We start from the raw sequence: 9647 nt of genomic DNA on the forward strand, positions 1-9647 counted from the left end.
AGAGTGGTCTAAATACAGCACAAACAACATTTTCCAAAAGACCAAAAAAAGTGAAAAAGTATATTTTAACAAAACGCATTTGACTAGCAGGTCGAACAACGGATGTTCTTAAACCCTGCTGACTGCCATTGCGATTGCCAAATAAACGGATCACCAGATGTAAAAATGGATCTTAATTATTAATTTGATACCAAACAGAAAACAATAAACTTGCGGAAAAGATGGAATACCGCGAACAAGAGGTGCAAAAATTTGTACACCATATCCGGATTTCGACAATTAATGTCTATTCAGTGATGTTAGGAATCGAAACGGTATTTGAAAGGCCATATAATTTACCTCAATTTAGGATAAACTCTTGAATTTTGAAGAATCGAAATAGGATGAACGGACTCGTATAAACCCGAAGGCAAATATAATACAAGCCCAAACGAAAAAATATAAAAAACTCTAAATTGAAAACAACGTTCAAACCTATGATTGCGTTGGATAAAAACCGCAATTTTTATACGTGTGCATGCAAAACAAATTTCCTTGTAGAGAATCTAAATACATCACAAACAACATTTTCCAAAAGACCAAAAAAAGTGAAAAAGTATATTTTAACAAAACGCATTTGACTAGCAGGTCGAACAACGGATGTTCTTAAACCCTGCTGACTGCCATGGCGATTGCCAAATAAACGGATCACCAGATGTAAAAATGGATCTTAATTATTAATTTGATACCAAACAGAAAACAATAAACTTGCGGAAAAGATGGAATACCGCGAACAAGAGGTGCAAAAATTTGTACACCATATCCGGATTTCGACAATTAATGTCTATTCAGTGATGTTAGGAATCGAAACGGTATTTGAAAGGCCATATAATTTACCTCAATTTAGGATAAACTCTTGAATTTTGAAGAATCGAAATAGGATGAACGGACTCGTATAAACCCGAAGTCAAATATAATACAAGCCCAAACGAAAAAATATAAAAAACTCTAAATTGAAAACAACGTTCAAACCTATGATTGCGTTGGATAAAAACCACAATTTTTATACGTGTGCATGCAAAACAAATTTCCTTGTAGAGGGGTCTAAATACAGCACAAATAACATTTTCCAAAAGACTAAAACGTGAAAAAGTATGTTTTAACAAAACGCATTTGACTAACAGGTCGAACAACTGATGTTCTTAGGTAGCACTCCACAGTTAGAAAAAAACATTAAAATTGAACCACAAAATGTTTTATCATCTTCTATTCCTGGCTGTCTAATACATTAACCTAACTGTTTGTGTTATACATGCGCATATGTATGTAATCAGTATCTTCCATAGATTTGATTTTTAAAAGTTAAAATGGTGAAATATAATTCCTTTTTTGTGTATCCATGGCAACATTCTGCATTTATTTACCATAAAATATTGCAAAAAGGGAGGTAAAAATGTCACATATTTCCCCAAAATTTGGTTCAAACTAGAATTTCAATGCCTTTCAGTGATACCTTTTCAGAAACTGTTGATATAAATCTACCAAATGATCAAATAAAAAATGGGTGTCTTTCGCCTCATTTTTTCTTAAAATTTAATTGCAAAGTTTGTGCGACAAAAAGTTGGAAAAAAACATTACAAAAATTGCCGGACCAATATTTGGTATGGATATGAAAATACGGACTGTCATACAGAAAACAGCCCATATTACATACATTACATAATCTTGATGTTCCTATAAACCCACTATGAAGGCTATTTTAATCTTCAGCTATCCAAAAATGAATTTTATTCTACACTAGCTATCATATTTGAAAAATCCACAGGGGCCAAAATGCGAAACTACACACCTAACTGTGGAGTGCTACCTTAAACACTGCTGACTGCTATGGCGATTGCCAAAATAAACGTATCACAAGATGTAACAAAATGGATCTTAATTATTAATTTGATACCAAACAGAAAACAATAAACTTCCGGAAAAGATGGTATACCGCAAACATGAGGTGCAAAATTTTGTACACCATATCCGGATTTCGACAATTAATGTCTCTTCAGTGATGTTAGGAATCGAAACGGTATTTGGAAGGCCATATAATGTACCTCAATTTAGGATAGAGTCTTGAATTTTGAAGAGTATATATATATATAAAGTCTCTGAATGATTGTATAATAAAAACTATAACACAATTTTCCATACATTTCGGCCATTATGGCCTTCTTCATTGGAATAAATTACAACATTGAAACAACAATTACATCGCTTGGATACATTACGTTATAATAACTTCTATGACGTTCATTTGCCGCGTTTTTTTCTTTTTTTATATAAATATTTTCACTATCGTTCATACATTGTGTTGAGTCCATCAGTCTCTTAAGTTTTTAATTTTTTTATCCAAAAGGCTTCTTTAGTTTTTCTGTAAATTTCTGTTCCAAATACTCTTTCTATGGCGGTAACTTTTAAATTTTTCATCAAATGATTATGCTGAATGAAGTGGTTTGCTACCGGATTGTCTGTTTTGTTTGTTCGTATTTTTAAAAAGTTTAATAGCATCCGTTGATAAAGTGTATCACCCGTTTGTCCTACATATATAAGTTTTTCGCATTTTGTACAGTTAATTGCATATACTACGCCCACGGTTTTACAGTTTATTTGTCCCTGAATAGTATATTCTTTCCCAGTGTTGTCACAAAATACCTTGGTTTCATTTATGTGTGAGCATAATGCACAATTTTTACCGCATGGTCCACAGCCATTAGTTTGTTTATACAATTGTAAATTGTGCTTCTTGTGCACTAAGATGTCTTTAAAGGCATCTTAGTGCACAAGAAGCACAATTTACATGACATCTTAGTGCACAATAAATCTTGCACAAGTTCAGAATTGCTGTAAAAACTGTAGGAAAAGTTTTTACAGCAATTCTGAACTTGTGCAAGATTTATTGAATTATCTGACGAAATAGGGATTATAACAGATGCACAGGGAGGATTTCGTCAAGGTTACTCTGTTCAAGACAGTATGTGTATCATGCATGCTCTTGTTTCACTTTATTTGTCATCGGGTAGAAAATTATTTTGTTCATTCGTTGATTTTAAAAGTGCCTTTGCCTTCATTTAAACGTTTGTATGATTCATTTAAGGCCATTCTAATTTCTTTGCGAGGAACATAACACGGAGACGCCGGAAAATTATTAAGAACTCGTAACTTGAAAACTATTATGATGCAACTTAAGGGGGAAATAAGAATGATCTACGAACAACCTGGGGAGCTTTGATTTACACTCTTTGAATGATCTTAGGATTATCTTATCTTCCCCTTAATTCAATACTTACGTTCTCTCTTTATAGAATTTCTTGTTACCAGCCCCTACCTCGGAATAATTGTGTTCAGATAAGTTATAGATCACCTATGATTCACATACTTCTGATTCAATTATGCATATAAAGAGATAAGCTATTCTTGTTAAAATACATAAGAGAAGTTGCAAGTCCTTGTATACTTTATGAAAAAAAGGAGATGTGGTAAAACTATGATTGCCAATGAGATAACTATCCACCAAAGTTCAAATGAAGTGGATGTAAGCAATTATAGGCAACCGTGCGGCCTTCAACAATGAGAAAAACCCATACCGTATGGTCGGCAGGCGCGTAGCTGCCATTACGCAAAAAATCATTTGCTTGCACATTTTTTTCACAAAAAAAAATAATTCTGAAATTAAATTACGAATGAGTAGGAAGACAGGTCAACCGGGCTAACTATCCAGCTGACACTCCAAGTCAATATTGGAAGCGAGCCTTGTATTTCTCCTTTCTTGACTATTTCATTGAAGAACTCACAGGACGTTTACTGGATAATTCTGATCGTTTTCAAGGCCAGAACCTTAATTTCAATTAAATACCTGCACGTTTGGAATCTTTGACAGCAGAGTGTATAGACAAAATATACGAAACATTTAGACACGACTTGACGGACAATCAAGAAACCTTCAACTCTGAGGTAAAGAGATGGCAGAGACGCTGGTCGGGTCCAGATGTTATAGAGTAGCCCAAATCTCTGATGTCGTCTCTAGCAGTGACTAAAAAGAAACTATATCCTTCAATAGTTTGCAATCGTGTCAATCTTAGTTACAATGCCAGTAACTACATCAACTACTGAACGGTCATTTAGTGCATTACGGCGACTTAAAACTTATCCCCGTTCAACCATGGTATAGGACAGACTATCTTCGTTGGCGCTCATACATGTTCACAGAGAAATGAATATCGACACCGAGAGAGTTCTGCGATCTTTTGCCTTGGCAAAAAATAGATATATGGACTTTGTATATTAACTTTACTTTAAGTCTTACATGAGTATTAACATTTAATAATACAGGCTCAATACAATAACCTTGAAAACATCTAAGATTTATATCCCTCACTTATAAGTCAAGACTTAAAAGTCGCCGTTTGATTTCGTATTCCCATTGTCCGTTCGTCCAAAAGACTATTAATTCACCTTGGGTATCTGTGTCCCAAGTGACCTTCTACCATTGTCGTAGAAACCTCAGGCTCCTTTGATTCGAAAATGACCTTAGTGAGAAACAGTCGGGTGTCTTGCAAGAAGCAGGACCTGCTTACCCTTCCGGAGCACTGGAGGTCGCCACATTTTTTTTCGGGGTTCGTGTTTTTTTTATCTGTATTTAGTTTTCAATATTGAATGCTTTTGTTTGTTCTTTTGTGTCTTATCTGTTCCCGGGTTGGTCATGTGTCCATTGATTGCCCTTCTATTGATAAACGCTTCGGTTGACTTGTCGACTGATCTTCCCGTTTTATAAAATTTATTTTATATTTGAAAACAACCATGTTAATAAGGAGTAATGTGAATTTCATAAGCATGGCATACCTGGAAAATGACCGAAAAATTATCATTTTCTGCATAAAAAGGTCCCAAAATATTTCTCGCCTCGCTCCGCTCGGCGATACAAGATTTATGCTTGCACTTTATTTTAGGCCAGCTACGCCCCTGGTCGGCTATAAAAGGTCCCGACATGAAAAATATGAAACAATTCAATTGAGAAAACTAAAGGCCTATTTTATAACAAAACAATTTACGAAAAACAAATATAACAGATATGAACCAACGACAACCACTGAATTACAGGCTCCTGACTTGGGACAGGCACATAAAAAATGTGGCGGGGTTAAACATGTTTGTGAGCGCTCAACCCTTCCCTAACCTGGGACAGTGGCGTAACAGCACAACATAGTAAAGTTGAAAATAAGTTGAAAAAGGCTTCAACTTCTTTCCCATTAAAATAATTCTATTGTATTAAAGAAAACCCTGATTGATTAAGAAATATACAGCATGCTTGCGTTGGGCAAGCAACCTGAGCCATGCACGTTAGTTAAAGGTTGAACCTTTGATTGAATGTAGGCGTCGGCCTTGTACCGTTGGCATACTAACTTTAGCAAAACGTTGGGACAACGTTTGGTAAAGGTTGTACTGTTTCTTGAATTTTAACGAGGGCATACTAACGAGGGCATACTAACGTAGACCCAACCTTAGGCCAACTATGGCATAATATTTTTGTCGAGCCTGTGACAGAAGTCTCAGTAAGCTCGACATAGGGATAGTGATCCGGCGGCGGCGGCGGCATTAACTAACTTCTTAAAAGCTTTATAATTTAGAAGATGGAAGACCTGGATGCTTCATACTTTGCATATAGATGCCTTATGTAATGAAGTTTCCGTCTGTCATATGTCCATGGTCCTTGACCTCATTTTCATGGTTCAGTGACTTCTTGAAAAAAAAGTTCAGATTTTTTGTAATGTCAATTTCTCTCTTATTATGAGTAATAGGATAACTATATTTAGTATATGCGTACCTTGCAAGGTCCCCATGCCTGTCAGACAGCTTTCATCTGACCTCGGCCTCATTTCATGGATCAATAAACAAGGATAAGTTTTCGTGGTCAAGTCCATATATTAGATACTATAAGCAATAGGTCTTCTATATTTAGTGTATGGAATGATTGTAAGGTATACATGTCCAACTGGCAGATGTCATCTGTTTTGACCTCATTTTCATGGTTCAGTGGTTAAAGTTAAGTTTTTGTGTTTTGGCCTTTTTATGCCCCCGCCGTAGCTGAGGGGCATTAAGTTTTACCCTTGTCCGTACGTCCCAAAGTTGGTTTCCGTTCTCTAACTTTAGTTTGCCTCAACCAAATGTTATGAAACAAAATGCTTATTACCACAAAACACAGATCAGGTTTGAATTTTGGTGGCGTCACATAAACCGTTCTAGAGTTATACCCCTTTACAAATGGAAACATTTCTGAATTTTTCGTTTCCGTTCTCTAACTTTAGTATGCTTCAACCAAATGCTATGAAACTTTTACACAAAACTTATTACCACAAAACTCAGATCAAGTACAAATTTTGGTAGCGTCATTTTTACTGTTCTTCAGTTATGTCCCTTTCTAACTTTATATGATATGTAAGCGGAGGCATCATCTGTGTCCCATGGACACATTCCCCATTTATTTTCTAATACTATATGCAATAGGTCAACTATATTTGGTGTATGGAAATATTTTACGATGTACATGTCAGTCTGGCAGATTTTATTTAATCTTGACCTCATTTTCATTGCTCAGTGTTAAGTTTTTGTGTTTTGGTCTGTTTTTCTTAAACTATAAGCAATAGGTCAACTATATTTGGTGTATGGAATGAATGTAAAGTGTATATGTCTGTCTGGCAGGTATCATCTGACCTTGACCTCATTTTGATGGTTCATTGGTCAACGTTAAGTTTTCATGGTTAAGTTTATTTCTTAGAAACTATAACAATAGGTCAACTATATGTAATGCATAGATTGAGTGTAAGGTGTACATGTCTGTCTGGCATGGTTCGTCTGATCTTGACCTCATTTTCATGGTTCATTGGTCAATGTTAAGTTTTCCTGATTGTTTGTTTCTTAGAAACTATAAGTTTTCCTGATTGTTTGTTTCTTAGAAACTATAAGCAATAGGTCAACTATGTTTGGTGTATGGAATGATTGTAAAGTGTAGATGTATTTCCGGTTTAGTTGAGTCACCAATTGCTCCCTCCAATTTAGAACGTATGTAAAAGTAGTGCTTTTGATGTCATTGTTTACTTAAACAAACCAACAAATTTGCAGAAATGAAACTTTTGGTGAAAGAGAAATATATTTAGACCATTTTGAGCCAAAATTCACTTGTCTATGAGTTTGCATTAAACATTGAGGATTAATGAGCTCCATAGTATACTAATTTAAGATTTCCAGAAAACCAGGGGTTATTTTTGGAGTACCTCTTATTCGAAGGTCAGTTTTTTTCTTATAAGACTTTAAAGGTATCTTGAAAATCGGCATGTAGAAAGGTGATACATGTACAATTCAGGATATACCTGGTTTCTATGAAGTTAAACTTAAGGTAAAATATTTAGAAAGCTGTGAAAATTGCAAAATTTGGTTGAACAGATAGGGATTTTTAATTGGTGGTCTGACACCTTTAAAGCGAAACACGGTGAAACCCAAAATTCAGAAAACACTGATTTTTTTGTCTTAACTGATCATTTGAAATGATAGTAGCCACATTTCAACCTTTTTTTGGCAAAAAGTCACATACAATGTATTGCAAATTTAGAGCCTTAAACCTGAATTTGTGCTATTTTTAGCTTTTCCCACCCTTACAATATGCTTTCATATTAAAAAAATGTCCTAAATTGTTATGAATGCACAGTAAGTTGTTTCTGTGGTATTAAACATTAAAACATAGGTTGTTTACTACCCAAAAAATTTGTCGTCAAGGAGATTTAATGAAATTATTTTATTTTTACCCCTTATATCATTGCGTCATTCCATGTATTTGGCAGATAACATAGCCTAATGTAAACACTGCATAACCTCACCACAATCCCATTTATTGTTTCAAATGAAAGTTTTCTACCTTAAATTTTATTGACTGATAGTAAATAAAATAGTTTAAGGACTATAACTGCACTATTGATCAATTAATAGTCCCATTACTGACACCTGGTGAAAAAAGGGGAGTCGATATTCCTTGACTCTTCAATACCTTTGATTTTTTACTAAACTCATTGTAAAAATTGTGGAAAGTCTTTAAAACAGTAGGACAAACAAGGAAAAATCAGCCAAAACTGATCTTGATATTGAAAGTTTATGTTACTCTAGTCCAAAATGAAATTTTCAAGTATTTTCTATTAAAGTCATACATTACAGTCAGTTTAAATTGAGCTGTGAATTTTGTAATACAAGTCGCATAATGTACAGATAGGATTTGTTTTACTACAAATTGACCAAGGATTAAGAATAATGGAAAACAAAAGACTTCTGATCATCTTTTTTTGCTCTTTAGGTGTCAGACTACCAATTACTCCCTCCAATTTAGAACGTATGTAAAAGTAGCCCTACTCTGACACAAGATAGTGCTTTTGATGTCATTGTTTACTTAAACTAACCAACAAATTTGCAGAAATGAAACTTTTGGTGAAATAGAAATATATTTTTAGACTATTTTGAGCCAAAATTCACTTGTCTATGAGTTTGCATTAAAAATTGAGGATTAATGCGCTCCATAGTATACTAATTTAAGATTTCCAGAAAACAAGGGGTTATTTTTGGAGTACCTCTTATTCGAAGGTCAGTTTTTTTCTTATAAGACTTTAAAGGTATCTTGAAAATTGTCATGTAGAAAGGTGATACATGTACAATTCAGGATATACCTGGTTTCTATGAAGTTAAACTTAAGGTAAAATATTTAGAAAGCTGTGAAAATTGCAAAATTCGGTTGAACAGATAGGGATTTTTAATTGGTGGTCTGACACCTTTAAAGCGAAACGCGGTGAAACCCAAAATTCAGAAAACAATTGATTTTTTTTTGTCTAAACTGATCATTTGAAATGATAGTAGCCACATTTCAACCTTTTTTGACGAAAAAGTCACATATTGCAAATTAAGAGCCTTAAACCTGAATTTGTGCTATTTTTAGCTTTTCCCACCCTTACAATATGCTTTCATATTAAAAAAATGTCCTAAATTGTTATGAATGCACAGTAAGTTGTTTCTGTGGTATTAAACATTAAAACATAGGTTGTTTACTACCCAAAAAATTTGTCGTCAAGGAGATTTAATGAAATTATTTTATTTTTACCCCTTATATCTTTGCGTCATTCCATGTATTTGGCAGATAACATAGCCTAATGTAAACACTGCATAAACTCACCACAATCCGATTTATTGTCTCAAATGAAAGTTTTCTACCTTAAATTTTATTGACTGATAGTAAATAAAATAGTTTAATGACTATAACTGCACTATTGACCAATTAATAGTCCCATTACTGTCACCTGGTGAAAAAAAGGCGGTCAATATTCCTTGACTCTTCAATACCTTTGATTTTTTACTAAACTCATTGTAAAAATTGTGGAAAGTCTTTAAAACAGTAGGACAAACAAGGAAAAATCAACCGAAACTGATCTTGATATTGAAAGTTTATGTTCCTGTAGTCCAAAATGAAATTTTCAAGTATTTTCTATTAAAGTCATACATTACAGTCAGTTTAAATTGAACTGTGAATTTTGTAATACAAGTCGCATTATGCTCAGATAGGATTTGTTTTACTACAAATTGACCAAGAATTA

Source organism: Mytilus californianus, unplaced genomic scaffold (genome assembly GCF_021869535.1).
Source record: "Mytilus californianus isolate M0D057914Y unplaced genomic scaffold, xbMytCali1.0.p SCAF_1, whole genome shotgun sequence".
Lineage (NCBI taxonomy): Eukaryota > Metazoa > Mollusca > Bivalvia > Mytilida > Mytilidae > Mytilus > Mytilus californianus.